Raw genomic sequence first — 18,842 nt, 5'->3', positions numbered from 1 at the left:
ACATGGATAATTTGAGAGCTTTCCTTTGGCTTGATGGTTTGAGGGTTCTACTCTTGTTTGAAACAAGAGTGGTACCAATCGTTTAGAAGAGGGAAGGTCAAAAACTAATGAATTATGAGTAAAATTCACCGTTTTTGGCACTTGGAAGAGGCAAGGTAACAGTGCAAAACACTATTGAGTTTCAACAAAGGGGAAGGCTTCTATTTATAGAAAAAAGTGAGCTTCTAACCAAGCCAACTGATTCTATTTATAGAAAAAAGTGAGCTTCTAACCAAGCCAACTAATTCTAGAATTTTCTAGATCAGTTTGGTCAATTTTTGACCATTTTTGGGTCAGTTTTGCTGCTCACTTTTTGGATCTAGTTGAAACAGGAGAGAGGAGAGATAAAAATATCTCATTATTTGGGAGTTTAAAACTCAACATTATCAACTTTGAGATGAGGAGGCAGAAGAAGCTCGTATGCTAAGTCACCTACCTTCTTTGTAATCAGATATGGTCCACAATATCTGGGGGATAACTTCTTGTACTTCCCAAGGATAGAGAACTTCTTTTGGGTCGTACTCTAATGAAGACCATATCTGCTTCTTTAAACTTTATGTCTATCCTCTTCTTATTTGCATACTGCTTTTGTCGATCCTGGGCAGCTTTAATATCATTACGAATTGACTGCATCTGCTACTCCATGTCGTCAAGCATTTGTTTGGACATCTCAACCCTAATCAATGGGTCGGACCAAGTTAATGGAGTTAAGCAATCTTGTCCATACAGAGCTTTAAAAGGGCTCATCCCGATACTTTGATGATAAGAAGCATTGTAGGCGAACTCGACTAGGTGCAGATAGCTTAGCCACTTCTTGGGTTCCCTGCCCACAGCATGACCGAAGTATATCTTTGATTACTTGGTTTACCCTTTCAGTTTGACCATCGGTCTCAGGGTGATAAGCTGTGCTGAGATCCAAGAAAGTTCCCACTACTTCGAAAAATGCAGTCCAGAACCTTGAAGTAAATTTACGATCTCGATCACTTACTATTCTCCTGGGTAGGCCATGCAATCTGAAGATTTCTTTGAGGAACACTCTGGCTATATCTACTGCAGTGTAGGTTTCTTTTACTAGGATCAGATGGGCAACTTTGGTTAGTCTGTCAACTACCACAAAAATGGAGTTGTAACCTGATTGCACTGAAGGTAATCCAGTAATAAAGTCCATACTGATACATTCCCACTTCATCTGGGGGATGTCCAATGGATGTAACTTCCCAGGCATTTTTACTCTTTCAGCTTTGACTTTCTGGCATGTCAGACATTGACGTACATGATTCAGTACATCCTTTTTCAAACCAGGCCAAAAGAAGCTTTTCTTTAGACATGTAGGTTTTGATGAAACCTGGATCTCCTGCTATAAGGCTGTGATGGGCTTCATTCAGAATTTGATCCTTGGTTCCCTAATTTATAGCTTGTGACGTCAAAATATTCTTCCATGGCTTCCACCCATTTCTCCACAGCCGTGCCTAGGTTCTCTCCTTCTCCTTTGAAGGGTCCTGGCTGAGTCCTATGAAGAGCCTTGCAAACATCAGGGTCAAGCTCGTCATCTTCAAAGAGAGGGTCTGGCTGATGGCCACGGTTTCCTTGTCTCATGATTTTGCCAAAAATTTATATATTATTAAATTTTTATTTTGATATCATCCACGAGATCCTAAAACTTAAGAGGTTCAGAAAATAATTTCTTAAACAAGACAATGATCTTATTGGAGATCTATGACATATGTCCGATAATAGATTTTTCTTTATCAGATCGTCTGTAAACAATCACTTATATAACAGGGAATTTTTTTTCTCCAGAAAACATTTCTATATTTATATAGAAGTTGCAATATGTACATAGAGCAACTCGGCTCCAGAATCACTACCTCAGTCGTCGTAATCCTATAAAGAAGCGAAACTGTGAAGAAGACATACCATGGTACACACGATTCATTACACAAAGAGGTGCTGTAATTCTATTTCTCGGGATAAAACGGCTAAGAAGTCTAAAATATCGGCATGAAGTTCTGAAGTTCCTGGGTGAATGATCAAAGAGTTGAATATGCTGAACAAGCCCTAGTCTTATCAGAATCATGGCCAAGGAAATATTTTGCCTAAGCCTCTGACGCTGACTGGTACTGATATTAATACAACGTCCTCCATTGAACCATATATACCGACGTCACTCAAGAGGATCAGGAAAGTAAAGACTCAAAATGGTGAGCGAGTCTCACTCTGCTCATTCGGGTCGTAGAGCAGAGTTGATGAGGTGATCAAATGCAAAAGCTATCATATCCTGACTCTGAGAGCGTCCAAGAATTCCAAATAGGTTCGGGGTGTCCATCTATAAATTTCCAATTCAATTTATAAATTTTCAATTTTTGAAGTTCATTCACATAGTATTAACAAGTGAAAAACATTTCTTTCCCAGATTTCTATTAAAAATTTAGGCAATTTCTGCTCTGATACCAACTGTGAGATCCCTCTGTCCCCTCCGCGCACCAAACTCCCGGTAGCTGATAGCAGAAGCAGCCCCCTCATGCGTGGGGCAGGGTTTCTCACTTGGGGCCTCGCCCACGAATGTCCGGGCACGAGACTAGGCTGGTGGTCACTCCAAAAACCAAAACCGAGAAAATTTCCCATGCTCGGAATGCGGGGAGACGATTCCACCTTTTTGAATTTTCTTAACAAATTTTTCTAACGAGATCAATTCTAAACTATCCTTCACCTGAATAAACCAGATAGAAGGAAACTATCAGTGATATAATTTGATCATGTGAGTAAATTCAACGCTTTTTTCCTAATCAAGATCAGGCACAGCCGTTGATCCACTCATTTGAGAAATTTATCAGGGAATTAACTATTACTCGAATCCTAGCGTAATCCTAAGATTTTTCAGAACTCCACCGATTCTAGCCTAACCCCATCCGGCCCATGGGTTAGCCACCTCCCTGCCCCACTGGAATCGGTAGATCCAAACAAGTACTCACCCACCCATAATTGAAATGCCTTTCTTAACTTTAGCTTTAGAAAACAGATACACACACACCATGGTACACACGATTCATTACACAAAGAGGTGCTGTAATTCTATTTCTCGGGATAAAATGGCTAAGAAGTCTAAAAAATCGGTATGAAGTTCTGAAGTTCCTGGGTGAATGATCAAAGAGTTGAACATGCTGAACAAGCCCTAGTCTTATTAGAATCATGGCCAAGGAAATATTTTGCCTAAGCCTCTGACGCGATGACTGGTACTGATATTCATACACCGTCCTCCATTGAACCAAATATACCGACATCGCTCAAGAGGATCAGGAAAGTAAAGACTCTCAAAATGGCGAGTGAGTCTTACTCTGCTCATTCGGGTCGTAGCAGAGTTGATGAGGTGATCAAATGCAAAAGCTATCATATCCTGACTCTGAGAGCATCCAGGAATTCCAGATAGGTTCGGGGTGTCCATCTATAAATTTCCAATTCAATTTATAAATTTTCAATTTTTGAAGTTCATTCACATAGTATTAACAAGTGAAAAACATTTCTTTCCCAGATTTCTATTAAAAATTTAGGCAATTTCTACTCTGATACCAAATGTGAGATCCCTATGCCCCCTCCGCGCATCGAACTCCCGGTAGAGCTGACAGCAGAGCAGAAGCAGCCCCCTCATGCGCGGGGCAGGGTTTCTCACTCGGGGCCTCGCCCACGAATTTCCGGGCACGAGACTAGGCTGGTGGTCACTCCGAAAACCGAAACCGAGAAAATTTCCCATGCCCGAAAAGCGGGGAGACGATTCCACCTTTTTGAATTTTCTTAACGAATTTTGCTAATAACGAGATCAATTCTAAACTATCCTTCACCTGAATAAACCAGATAGAAGGAAACTATCACTGATATAATTTGATCATCTGAGTAAATTTAACACTTTTTTCCTAATCAAGATCAGGCACAGCCGTTGATCCACTCATTTGAGAAATTTATCAGGGAATTAACTAGCTACTCGAATCCTAGCGTAATCCTAAGATTTTTCAGTTTGATTATTAAAACTCCACTGATTCCACCATCCGGCCCATGGGTTAGCCACCTCCCTGCCCACTGGAATCGGTAGATCCAAACAAGTACTCACCCACCCAAAATTGAAATGCCTTTCTTAACTTTAGCTTTAGAAAATAGATACACACACACTCCTCTTAAAACTTTAATATAAAAATAATCCATTGACAAAACAAATATGATCACAGATTTCATAACTCAAAATTTCCATTCAATCCCTTGTTTCACAAAAACAGTACCAGTCTAGACTCTTCGTTGGGACCAGCTGGTCACCAACAACGAGATCCAGTAACAGATTACATTAATCATTTCGTCAACATACACATATATATCTTCCTTGACATACGTATGGGTGTCCTAAGCACCGCGAGCCCGTGCATCCTGGTCAGAACCCTCTAGGATCCTCCTTAGGTGTCCTGGTACTTCACTCAGGGACCGTTTCGTCGGCCCTCACCCATCGTACCGAAAGCACACCATTTTTCACCATACCCAGGTTGGTCAAGACCTGGGCAGATTTTTGCCGCGTGAGCTGTCCCTCGAACACTCCCCGCCAGCTGTTGCAACCGAACTTTCCTTAGATAAACATATATGCCAAATGCTCCCTCCAGCATTCTCGCGTAAGACAGTCCTTGAAGAAAACAGGGTTTCTATGCAAGTTTTCAGTTTGGATTTTGTTTGAATACCATGAATAAATCTTAAATCCGTATCCCAATACTTCTAGATCTAGGTCTGAATTCTAAACAGAATTCCTCAAATTCTGTTAACTTGATCCTCAGATCAAAATCAAAAGCTTAACTTAGTTTCGGATTCGATGGGTGATTTGAGTACATTTTTACTAAACTGGGCACATCATCATTGATTGAAATTGATGAAGGAATTAGGTCTGGGTCAATAGTCTGAATCAGAGTTTGGGTCTGGAAAGGTTCTTCCTAAACTATCTTTCTCGAAAGATACTATTTCAATTTCTCTTTTTCTAAATTTAGTTCGATGAATATTTGCTTACAAATTTCTAAAAACATGAATTTCTTATGAGGAATAAAATAATCATTTATCTCGATCTCCGACTTCGATAGTTTAATTGAATTTTCTCATTGCCATCTTAGTGAATATGAAACGGTAGCATTTCTTCTCACAGATTATCTACTTATTTATTTTTCTAATTTTTACGAAAATTAAATAGAGGATTAAGAGAACCCTTATTTAAATATAATCATTCTATATGCATCTTATGCATAAAATCTAATTCTGATGAAAGTCACACTTTTATCATCATAAAAATCATTTATGATGAAAATCACTCTTTTACTATGAAAGAGTTTCTTTTATGCGTCCATTTATGCATAAAAATCATTTATGATGAAAATCACGCTTTTAATATAAAGAAATATCTTTTATGCATAAAAATCATTTATGATGAAAATCACACTTTTAATATAAAAATATCTTTTATGCATATGTTTATGCATAAAAATCATTTATGATAAAAATCACTCTTTTAATATAAAAGAATTTCTTTTATGCATCCATTTATGCATAAAAATCATTTATGATAAAAATCACACTTTTAATATAAAAAAATATCTTTTATGCATAAAAATCATTTATGATAAAAATCACACTTTTAATATAAAAAATATCTTTTATGCATACAAATCATTTATGATAAAAATCACTCTTTTAATATAAAAGAATTTCTTTTATGCATCCATTTATGCATAAAAATCATTTATGATGAAAATCACACTTTTAATATAAAAAAATATTTTTTATGCTTATGTTTATGCCTAAAAATCATTTATGATAAAAGTAACACTTTTATAATTAAAAAAATCCTTTTATGCATACTTTTATGCATGAAAATCAATAATGATAAAAGTAACACTTTTATAATAAAAAATAATCTTTTATGCATAGAAATCAATAATGATAAAATAACTATTAAAATAAAAATAAGTTTCTTTTATGCAAATAATCTTCTATGCATGAAAATGACACTTTTAGAATATAGAAACCATAAGTATTACTCTTTTAGAATAATAAAAGATAATGCTTATTACTCTTCATGCAGACAAAGAGGACTACACAAAGGATGAACTGGAAGTTCAGAAGGGTTGTTTAACAAGCTTCATTTGTCATAGAGATTGAATTTGATGATGAGGTTATGGACGTAGTTTCTGGTGAGAGGAGGGCCTTCTAAGCACAGGGTTTGATGTGGCAGAGTTTAAGGCATCCATTGTTATTGATGAGGGATCATTTGTGCATGGAGAGAACTTAAAATCAAACTTTGTCATCCCTGAGCTACCCTCCTTTCTTATAAATGGCAACAATTTTATTCTTCTCTCCCACATACAAAAGCTTTATAATTTAAGGGAGGATTATTTCCTTGCAAATTATAGAAGATGGTTGTGAAGATGCCAGGGGGTATACTCAATGTGAAAAATGAACATAAAGAGGAGTTTCTAAAGTTGGACACACTGAGGTGACAGAGAACTTCATTGAAGCCCCCTAGAGCCATGTCATTGTGCTTTGATGACAAAGCCAAGGAGACTAAATCTTCTCTTCCCACAGAGACAGAATTTCAAAGTCTTCAAGAGGAGTTGGGATTTACTGAAATGGGAAGAGAGACCTTGCCCACCCTTGATCAAGGAAATGAAGAAGGCTCTATCAACCTTTGGGATGCATCCAAGTTGGAAGAGGATGAGAACCAGAAGGTAATTTATTTGCTCTTGAGAGAGAAGCCAAATTCTTTGTTAATGCAGATTAAGCTTGATGATGCTGATGGTTTCCTTGGACGTGGAGGTGCTGTTGGCCAAGATGCTACTCTTGCACAAAACATCCCATCTATTGACAAAGAAATATTTATCGTCTACCACAGAAAATATTCTAGTGATGCTGGAATTCCACTTCTCACACTCAAGAAACTATCTAGATATACAAGCTATTCTTTTATCCCTTATAATACACATAAGGTCATGCTTATAGAGAAGTGTGTTGCTATTTGTATCTCTGGATACGGTACATGATTTTGGCCTTCTAGAACTAAATACTTCCTCTGTTATGCTAGCTATGCTCTAGGTGCCAGACTAAAAGATGTAAATGCACTCAAGGGTTATAGTCGCAAGAAGTTTTTGTGTTATAGAGGAAAAATGCCTAGTGAAGAGGAAGAGCAAGTAGAGAAGAGACTCGAGAGCAATTAATTATCTTGTCCTTGGGTTGTAAATATTTTGTTATATCTTTTATGTAATGAAATGATGCAATTAAGTCTTAATTACAAGTCTGTATTGTGAGATCCCTCTGCCCCCTCCGCGCACCGAACTCCCGGTAGTAGGTGACAGCGGAAGCAGCCCCCTCATGCGCGGGGTAAGGTTTCTCACTCGGGGCCTCACCCACGAATGTCCGCCGGGCACGAGACTAGGCTGGTGGTCACTCCAAAAACTGAAACCGAGAAAATTTTCCATGCCCGGAAAGCGGGGATGATTCCACCTTTTTGAATTTTCTTAACGAATTTTTCTAACGAGATCAATTCCTTCACCTGAATAAACCAGATAGAAGGAAACTATCACTGATATAATTTGATCATCTGAGTAAATTCAACGCTTTTTTCCTAATCAAGATCAGGGCACAGCCGTTGATCCACTCATTTGAGAAATTTATCAGGGAATTAACTAGCTACTCGAATCCTAGCGTAATCCTAAGATTTTTCAGTTTGATTATTAAAACTCCACTGATTCCAGCCTAACCCCATCCAGCCCATAGGTTAGCCACCTCCCTGCCACTGGAATCGGTAGATCCAAACAAGTACTCACCCACTGGAATCAGAGTTTGGGTCTGGAAAGGTTCTTCCTATACTATCTTTCTCGAAAGGTACTATTTCAATTTCTCTTTTTCTAAATTTAGTTCGATGAATATTTGCTTACAAATTTCTAAAAACATGAATTTCTTATGAGGAATAAAATAATCATTTATCTCGATCTCCGACTTCGATAGTTTAATTGAATTTTCTCATTGCCATCTTAGTGAATATGAAACGGTAGCATTTCTTCTCACAGATTATCTACTTATTCATTTTTCCAATTTTTGCAAAAATTAAATAGAGGATTACGAGAACCCTTATTTAAATATAATCATTCTATATGCATCTTATGCATAATATCTAATTCATGATGAAAGTCACACTTTTATCATCATAAAAATCATTTATGATGAAAATCACTCTTTTAATATGAAAGAGTTTCTTTTATGCATCCATTTATGCATAAAAATCATTTATGATGAAAATCACGCTTTTAATATAAAGAAATATCTTTTATGCATAAAAATCATTTATGATGAAAATCACACTTTTAATATAAAAAATATCTTTTATGCATAAAAATCATTTATGATGAAAATCACACTTTTAATATAAAAATATCTTTTATGCATATGTTTATGCATAAAAATCATTTATGATAAAAATCACTCTTTCAATATAAAAGAATTTCTTTTATGCATCCATTTATGCATAAAAATCATTTATGATGAAAATCACACTTTTAATATAAAAAAATATCTTTTATGCATAAAAATTATTTATGATGAAAATCACACTTTTAATATAAAAAATATCTTTTATGCATACAAATCATTTATGATAAAAATCACTCTTTTAATATAAAAGAATTTCTTTTATGCATCCATTTATGCATAAAAATCATTTATGATGAAAATCACACTTTTAATATAAAAAAATATTTTTTATGCTTATGTTTATGCCTAAAAATCATTTATGATAAAAGTAACACTTTTATAATTAAAAAATCCTTTTATGCATACTTTTATGCATGAAAATCAATAATGATAAAAGTAACACTTTTATAATAAAAAATAATCTTTTATGCATAGAAATCAATAATGATAAAATAACTTTTAAAATAAAAATAAGTTTCTTTTATGCAAATAATCTTCTATGCATGAAAATGACACTTTTAGAATATAGAAACCATAAGTACTACTCTTTTAGAATAATAAAAGATAATGCTTATTACTCTTCATGCAGTCAAAGAGGACTACACAAAGGATGAACTGGAAGTTCAGAAGGGTTGTTTAACAAGCTTCATTTGTCATAGAGATTGAATTTGATGATGAGGTTATGGACGTAGTTTCTGGTGAGAGGAGTGCCTTCTAAGCACAGGGTTTGATGTGGCAGAGTTTAAGGCATCCACTGTTATTGATGAGGGATCATTTGTGCATGGAGAGAACTTAAAATCAAACTTTGTCATCCCTGAGCTACCCTCCTTTCTTATAAATGGCAACAATTTTATTCTTCTCTCCCACATACAAAAACTTTATAATTAAAGGGAGGATTATTTCCTTGCAAATTATAGAAGATGGTTGTGAAGATGCCAGGGGATATACTCAATGTGAAAAATGAACATAAAGAGGAGTTTCTAAAGTTGGACACACTGAGGTGACAGAGAACTTCATTGAAGCCCCCTAGAGCCATGTCATTGTGCTTTAATGACAAAGCCAAGGAGACTGAATCTTCTCTTCCCATAGAGACAGAATTTCAAAGTCTTCAAGAGGAGTTCGGATTTACTGAAATGGGAAGAGAGACCTTGCCCACCCTTGATCAAGGAAATGAAGAAGGCTCTATCAACCTTTGGGATGCATCCAAGTTGGAAGAGGATGAGAACCAGAAGGTAATTTATTTGCTCTTGAGAGAGTTTATGGTATTGATTGAATTTATGTGAAAGCCAAATTCTTTGTTAATGTAGATTAAGCTTGATGATGCTAATGGTTTCCTTGGACGTGGAGGTGCTACTGGCCAAGATGCTACTCTTGCACAAAACATCCCATCTATTGACAAAGAAATATTTATCGTCTACCACAGAAAATATTCTAGTGATGCTGGAATTCCACTTCTCACACTCAAGAAACTATCTAGATATACAAGCTATTCTTTTATCCCTTATAATACACATAAGGTCATGCTTATAAAGAAGTGTGTTGCTATTTGTATCTCTGGATACGGTACAGGATTTTGGCCTTCTAGAACCAAATACTTCCTCTGTTATGCTAGCTATGCTCTAGGTGCCAGACTAGAAGATGTAAATGCACTCAAGGGTTATAGTCGCAAGAAGTTTTTGTGTTATAGAGGAAAAATGGCTAGTGAAGAGGAAGAGCAAGTAGAGAAGAGACTCGAGAGCAATTAATTATCTTGTCCTTGGGTTGTAAATATTTTGTTATATCTTTTATGTAATGAAATGATGCAATTAAGTCTTAATTACAAATCTGTATTGTGAGATCCCTCTGCCCCCTCCGCGCACCAAACTCCTGGTAGTAGCTGACAGCGGAAGCAGCCCCCTCATGCGCGGGGTAAGGTTTCTCACTCGGGGCCTCACCCACGAATGTCCGGGCACGAGACTAGGCTGGTGGTCACCCCAAAAACCAAAACCGAGAAAATTTTCCATGCTCGAAAAGCGGGGATGATTCCACCTTTTTGAATTTTCTTAACAATTTTTTCTAACGAGATCAATTCCTTCACCTGAATAAACCAGATAGAAGGAAACTATCACTGATATAATTTGATCATCTGAGTAAATTCAACGCTTTTTTCCTAATCAAGATCAGGCACAGCCGTTGATCCACTCATTTGAGAAATTTATCAGGGAATTAACTAGCTACTCGAATCCTAGCGTAATCCTAAGATTTTTCAGTTTGATTATTAAAACTCCACTGATTCCAGCCTAACCCCATCCGGCCCATAGGTTAGCCATCTCCCTGCCACTGGAATCGGTAGATCCAAACAAGTACTCACCCACCCAAAATTGAAATGCCTTTCTTAACTTTAGCTTTAGAAAACAGATACACACACACTCCTCTTAAAACTTTAATATAAAAATAATCCATTGACAAAACAGATATGATCACAGATTTCATAACTCAAAATTTCCATTCAATCCCTTGTTTCACAAAAACATTACCACTCTAGACTCTTCGTTGGGACCAGCTGGTCAGCAACAACGAGATCCAGTAACAGATTACATTAATCATTTCGTCAACATAACTAACAGATTACATTAATCATTTCGTCAACATACACATATATATCTTCCTCGACATACGTATGGGTGTCCTAAGCACCGCGAGCCCGTGCATCCAGGTCAAAACCCTCTAGGATCCTCCTTAGGTGTCTTGGTACTTCACTCAGGGACCGTTTCGTCGGCCCTCACCCATCGTACCGAAAGCACACCATTTTTCACCATACCCAGGTTGGTCAAGACCTGGGCAGGTTTTTGTCGCGTGAGCTGTCCATCGAACACTCCCCGCCAGCTGTTACAACCGAACTTCCCTTAGATAAACATATATGCCAAATGCTCCCTCCAGCATTCTCGCGTAAGACAGTCCTTGAAGAAAACAGGGTTTCTATGCAAGTTTTCAGTTTTGATTTTGTTTGAATACCATGAATAAATCTTAAATCCGTATCCCAATACTTCTAGATCCAGGTCTGAATTCTAGACAGAATTCCTCAAATTCTATTAACTTGATCCTCAGATCAAAATCAAAAGCTTAACTTAGTTTCGGATTCGGTGGGTGATTTGAGTACATTTTTCCTAAACTGGGCACATCGTCATTGATTGAAATTGATAAAGGAATTAGGTCTGGGTCAATAGTCTGAATCAGAGTTTGGGTCTGGAAAGGTTCTTCCTAAACTATCTTTCTTGAAAGGTACTATTTCAATTTCTCTTTTTCTAAATTTAGTTCGATGAATATTTGCTTACAAATTTCTAAAAACATGAATTTCTTATGAGGAATAAAATAATCATTTATCTCGATCTCCGACTTCAATAGTTTAATTGAATTTTCTCATTGCCATCTTAGTGAATATGAAACGGTAGCATTTCTTCTCACAGATTATCTACTTATTCATTTTTCCAATTTTTGTAAAAATTAAATAGAGGATTAAGAGAACCCTTATTTAAATATAATCATTCTATATGCATCTTATGCATAAAATCTAATTCTGAGATGAAAGTCACACTTTTATCATCATAAAAATAATTTATGATGAAAATCACTCTTTTAATATGAAAGAGTTTCTTTTATGCATCCATTTATGCATAAAAATCATTTATGATGAAAATCACACTTTTAATATAAAGAAATATCTTTTATGCATATGTTTATGCATAAAAATCATTTATGATGAAGATCACACTTTTAATATAAAAAATATGTTTTATGCATATGTTTATGCATAATAATCATTTATGATAAAAATCACTCTTTTAATATAAAAGAATTTCTTTTATGCATAAAAATCATTTGTGATGAAAGTCACACTTTTAATATAAAAAATATCTTTTATGCATATGTTTATGCATAAAAATCATTTATGATAAAAATATCACTTTTAATATAAAAAAATCTTTTATGCATATGTTTATGCATACAAATCATTTATGATAAAAATCATTCTTTCACTATAAAAGAATTTCTTTTATGCATCCATTTATGCATAAAAATCATTTATGATGAAAATCACACTTTTAATATAAAAAATATCTTTTATGCATATGTTTATGCATAAAAATCCTTTGTGATAAAAGTAACACTTTTATAATTAAAAAATAATCTTTTATGCATACTTTTATACATGAAAATCAATAATGATAAAAGTAACACTTTTATAATAAAAATTAATCTTTTATGCATAGAAATCAATAATGATAAAAATAACACTTTTAAAATAAAAATAAATTTCTTTTATGCAAATAATCAAAATGCATCTTCTATGCATGAAAATGACACTTTTAGAATATAGAAACCATAAGGATTACTCTTTTAGAATAATAAAAGATAATCCCTCTTTCGAATTTTTTGAAAAATTTCACCATAACCTCCTTTGTATGGCTAACTATTTTTTAATTTTTTACTTTCAAAAATTAATTCAAAGTTCACCTAGAGTATTTAAATCATTCTAAAGTAAACATTTTCTACTTATTTAAGAGAAACATTATGAAAAACTTGATTTTATCCATTAATCATTCATCTAGGATAAAGAATGACTGGATTTACTAAAGAAGAGAGGGGAATGCCTTTTTTCAATGAGGCATAACATCATTTCATTTTAGAGAAGACAAAAATCATAAAAAAACCATAAAAGAAATATAAAAGAGAAGAATCTCCAACTTACATGGATAATTTGAGAGCTTTCCTTTGGCTTGATGGTTTGAGGGTTCTAATCTTGTTTGAAACAAGAGTGGTCACCAATCTTTTAGAAGAGGGAAGGTAAAAAACTAATGAATTATGAATAAAATTCACTGTTTTTGGCACTTAGGAGAGGCAGGGTAACAGTGTAAAACACTATTGAGTTTCAACAAAGGGGAAGGCTTCTATTTATAGGAAAAAGTGAGCTTCTAACCAAGCCAACTGATTCTAGAATTTTCTAGATTAGTTTGGTCAATTTTTGACCATTTTTGGGTCAGTTTTGCTCACTTTTTGGATCTAGTTAAAATAGGAGAGAGGAGAGATAAAAATAGGAGAGAGGAGACATAAAAATATCTCATTATTTTTTGTTTGAAACAAGAGTGGTCGCCAATCTTTTAGAAGAGGGAAGGTCAAAAACTAATGAATTATGAATAAAATTCACTGTTTTTGGCACTTGGGAGAGGCAGGGTAACAGTGCAAAACACTATTGAGTTTCAACAAAGGGGAAGGCTTCTATTTATAGGAAAAAGTGAGCTTCTAACCAAGCCAACTGATTCTAGAAATTTTCTAGATCAGTTTGGTCAACTTTTGACCATTTTTGGGTCAGTTTTGCTCACTTTTTGGATCTAGTTAAAATAGGAGAGAGGAGAGATAAAAATATCTCATTATTTGGGAGTTTAAAACTCATTCAAGCATGTGAAATAGGTGCCTCCTTCATGAGGGGAATTCCTCCATACTGAGGTGTCAAAAATGCATCATTTCACCTAAATATCTATTAACCTTGTCCTTAGTCAACTCTTCATCTTATGTGAGTATTTACTCATTTTTGGGGGATTTTTCTTTTATTCTTCTATTTATCTACTCCCTACATTTGGATGAATCTTATTGGTCTATAGGAACATTAATTTAAAATTTCAAAAAAATCTTGACCCTCAAGATAATGCCTCTTGAACAGATTATACTTAATTTCTAATGCACCTTTTGAAAACTATTTTTGAGCTTCTGTTTCAGGGGAACTTATTTTAATAAGATGAGAAATTTTTCCATCTAAAAATATTTAAAATCTGAATACTCTCTCTCTAGAATATTTTCTCTCTCTAGGCTAAAACTGTAGAAACAAGATCTTTTATATTTCTGAAGAGGGATTTGATTATAGGGGAAGATGCTGGACATCTTGAGAGGCTGGGGAGGAATCTTACATGTATCAAGCAAAAATGTTTACAACACACTTCAAAATGTTATAAATTTTGTATACAAAATTTCGTTACACTAAATCCAAATTCTTCCTTCTCGTCTTCTTGTTGATGATCTCCATGCCGCATGATGTGTTGGTCCTGTGCTAGCTTTCCACTTTAGTGATCTCCTCATTGTGGCTTGATTTCATGCTACCTTTGCTAAATCACTCATACGGGCCTTTTCCATTGATAGTTTTCGCCCAAAAGTATATCTACAAAACCAATTGAACATTTCTTTGAGGTAATTTGTACGAGTCTTTCCTCCTCCATGTCGGGTGTTTTTGAAATATACTCCTCTAGCTCAGTAGTGAGATTTTTTCATTCCTTGGGTGCTCCACATGTTAAGAGAACCACATTCATTCATGAAGTATGCACCATGAGCATATAAAATGTGCTGCAGAAGAAAAGATGACCAATTTAGAAGCTATTATTTATAATCATTTCAAATTGACGAGTAGAAAGAAACTCATGTTTACCATGTAATGCGTAAGGTTGGTATCACCCCATGTATTGACCATGGCTTTTGTAAAATTTTGAAGCTCTTCTTGAAATTTTTGGCGCTCCTCTATAGTCGTCCTACTTTTGGTCATTAATTTAACCATCTTATTGAAGTCTAACCAAACCTTCTCATGTAGAACTACAAGGCTTGGATTAGTACAGTCAAACATTGTACATTTACACAAATCCTTCAACAACAAGTCCCAGGACTTTGAGTTCTTTACTTTTTCTGGCCTCTCTAGAAAATGTCTTTCCTTATATCCACTCATTGACGCCTGCTGGGCTACTTCATGATTTATGCCAGAGGTCTTCTTGTTAACAACAGTAATCTGCACATTGCCGCCATGGTCCCCAATTGAGTTGAGTAGCTCCTCTACTTTTTGAAGAGCTTCACGTTGTCTTTCCTTGCCTTGCATATAGTAAATGCGAAATCAATGTGACACTTGAGTAGACGATCAAACACACGCATGAATGCATGCAAATTACAAAAGTGGACATTCTTGAGTTTGAATGGAATAACAAGATTCCATTCGGGGTCTCTCAAATGCTTGTTTGGCTCAGCTAGCATGCTAGCAGACAAGACACCACCAACCCAATTGCCATCATTATCATCCACTGTGTCATTCTCATCATCTTGATTCTCTAGCTTCCTCTTCCTTTTTGCCTTCTTCTTTTTCTTTTCTCTCACCATTTTTATGCACCATGGACAAGGATTTGGGGTGTTAGCACCTTGTGAACACCCAAAAAGGCACTTTATTGTCTTCAAGTCACCTCCTAAATGCCAGTCTATTGTATAAGTGCCCTTACCCTCCACTTCTAATTTTTGCCCCTGAATCTGTGCTTTAATGACATTGGTAATCCATAGTATCCTATCAAACATCCAAGCCAGCACTTCATGTGTCTCCTTTGGTACTTCAAATGCTCCAAGCCACCATATCTCTCTCTCATATTGGACACTAAAAGAGGAAAAACTTGGCTTGCAAACCCTCTCCCTATTGCTCGTCTGATTGTCTGGGTTTTCATTATAACCTTCCAAAGGTAACTTAGTCTCCTCAGTCATGTTGATCTCACTCTTTGCATATGCCATTGCCTAGTATGATACTCATTTGTTCTAACCTCTTACCTTTCACATTCTGACACTCATCCACTTTCAATACAAAACTTACCTTGTCACCTTGCATGACAAACAAAAGTAGATAAGTTTTAGTACTTAATAGATTTTTATATTAGCTTGCAAAGAATGTAAAAAATTACTTACATTGTTTAGGTAGTCCATAGAATAAGATCATAGCTCTCTGAAGACGTAGATCAACAAATATATTATTGAACTCATTGTAGGGATACATGATCTTACCATTTGTGCCTCACTTTTTCTCCCAAGCTCCAATGGTTAATGTATCATTAATGCAATAGTATTCTCCAATTTTGCGTTGCACATCATCATTGCATGTTCTCTTTGCTAATATTATCTTTCTGGGGAGGGACAGGAAAAATATTCCTTGTGATGCCTTGTTTGCAGAGTATATCTTTTAACAATTGATGGAGGCCTTGATATCCTTTTATGCTAATGCCCACCTCATCGCATGCATTTTGAACCTCCTCAATGCTTGGAAGATTAGTAATGTCATCCATTATCTCATTTGCGAGTACCTGACGTATCTTCTTGTGGCACGGGTCTAGAATGATGGAAAGAATGTCACGCCTCCTCACACAACTATGTAATATTTCTCTAAAATCTATTATCACCGCATGCTTTTTTCAAAAAGTTCATATCACAAACCAATAAAGATTAGCAAAAACACCTTAATCTATTGCTTATAACAACCACAACAACCAAAAATACCTTAATCAAAATTACTTGCAATAATAATAGCCAAAGAACAAAAAATAAACCTTGCCGCCACTGGATTCTTCACTTGCGAGCCACCACCATCGACTATACGAGTTTTTGAATGTTATTGATTGTCCTCTTTCACTCTCTTGCTCCCATGGGGGTGCTCTTCATGCAAGAGATTGTTTCTTGTAGCTTCATAAACGCGAGCCTCTTTCTCTTTGTCTCTTTTCTCTAGCTCTACAATATTATTTTGTGCATCTTGTAGTGCATGTTGCACATTACTCAAAGTGCTTTTTAAGCTTTGTGTTTGTGAGTGGAGAAATAGGACTCTCCATGCATCACTCGTGCTTAACCTTCTAGAATACCCAAGCAGCCCATTCTCACCCTCTCCAACAAACTGAATAAATGAAGGGAGATCAGTTATATTACAGGTGGAGGACAATGCGAAGAAGGATCATTAGGATATAAATATCCATCAACCCAAAGATCCACATTAGTCGGACCCTTTTGTTCTTCTTGCATGCTTCTCATGTGCATTCAAACATTCTTTCTTGATTGGTACATATTCATTCAATATGCGAATATGCAAGTCCACCTTCCACACTCTTGTTGAATCTAGAATTTCTGCCATTTGAAAAATGGAAGAGACTATTCTGAAGTGACTCAGGGTTGTCCTATTGTATTCCAATAGGGCTATTCTATTGTGAAGAGGGAGAGAGAGAGAGAGAGAGAGAGAGAGAGAGAGAGAGAGAGAGAGAGAGAGAGAGAGAGATGGAGATAGACCTATTGTATTCGCAATAGGAGAAGAGAGCTTGGGAGAGAGAGAGAGAGAGAGAGAGAGAGAGAGAGAGAGAGAGAGAGAGAAAGAGAATCTTATTGTAGAGGTTGGTGTAGGAAACGTGATGAATAATAGTAATGATTGAAAGAAATGAAATGTGGGGGAATTTCAAATACGACTATTAAAGTGGAGTAAATAAGATTGAAAGCGTAGATATCAATGATCCTAGTAGGGGGTTTCAATAGCTAGAAAGAGAATCCTAGTTCAAAAATTAGAGAGATCCCCTACTTTTAGGCCCAAAAGTAGGCATCATTATGAGCTTTGTCTCCTTAAGCCTCAATAAAATTAGTCTTAATTCCTTAAAATTAGGGATCCTTACAAGGCCCTTTTTATGGTCAAATGCCCCCTAATGACATGCAATTGCTTATGTCGACATCATGGCCTTTTGAGTTGTTGACATGGATCAGGCTGGCACGCACTTAGTCACTTGCTTTTTTACTGTCTTGGCTTTGATTAGCTACGGAGATTTGATCTTTTGCGGACTAGCCAGCCCTTTGTAGCTTTGTGGTCTTTTGAATTTTTTGCATCCACCTCCACTAGTGAGATCATGCCATAGCATATGCTCCGGACCGGCTCCTGGTCCTCCACTTCTCCTTCTTTCAATGTAATTACCACTGGTTGGCCCTTGTATTTTCTCATCCTAAAGTCATTTAATATCTTTGAAAAAGGTGTACCATCCAAGTTTTCTAAGGTAAAGGCATTCTAGCTAACTGGGTCTTTTACTATGAATGGTCCTATCCCACTGGTTTTTGATTTTTTCGGGGTGAGGTCTGAGCTTGGGATTATAGACTAATATAAGGTCTCCTTTCTCAAAAATCTTGTGCTTGAGATGCCTATCAATCCAAGCCTTTCTTCTCCACTGCACTCTCTCCGCATTTAGAGAGCTGATTTGCCTTCCTTCCTCTAAGGCTAGGAGCTCCTATATTCTATGCTCCTGTGATTCTTCCATTGGCAGCTTCTCTTGAATCGCCACTCTCAGAATAGGTACCACAAATTCCATGGGCACAACTTCTTCCAACCCATGAACCAGCTGGAATGGTTTTTGCCTAGTTGAGACTTTGTAGGATGTGCGGAATGCCCATAGGGCAATGTCTAGCTTCTAGTCCCAATCATTTTTGTTGGCATTTACAATTTTCTTTAGAATTTTGATCAGAACTTTGTCGGTAGATTCCACCTA

This window comes from Cibotium barometz, chromosome 28, assembly GCF_041138505.1.
Source record: "Cibotium barometz isolate CiBa-2024 chromosome 28, ASM4113850v1, whole genome shotgun sequence".
Classification (NCBI taxonomy): Eukaryota; Viridiplantae; Streptophyta; class Polypodiopsida; order Cyatheales; family Cibotiaceae; genus Cibotium; species Cibotium barometz.
Note: the sequence above shows the minus strand (reverse complement) of the source record.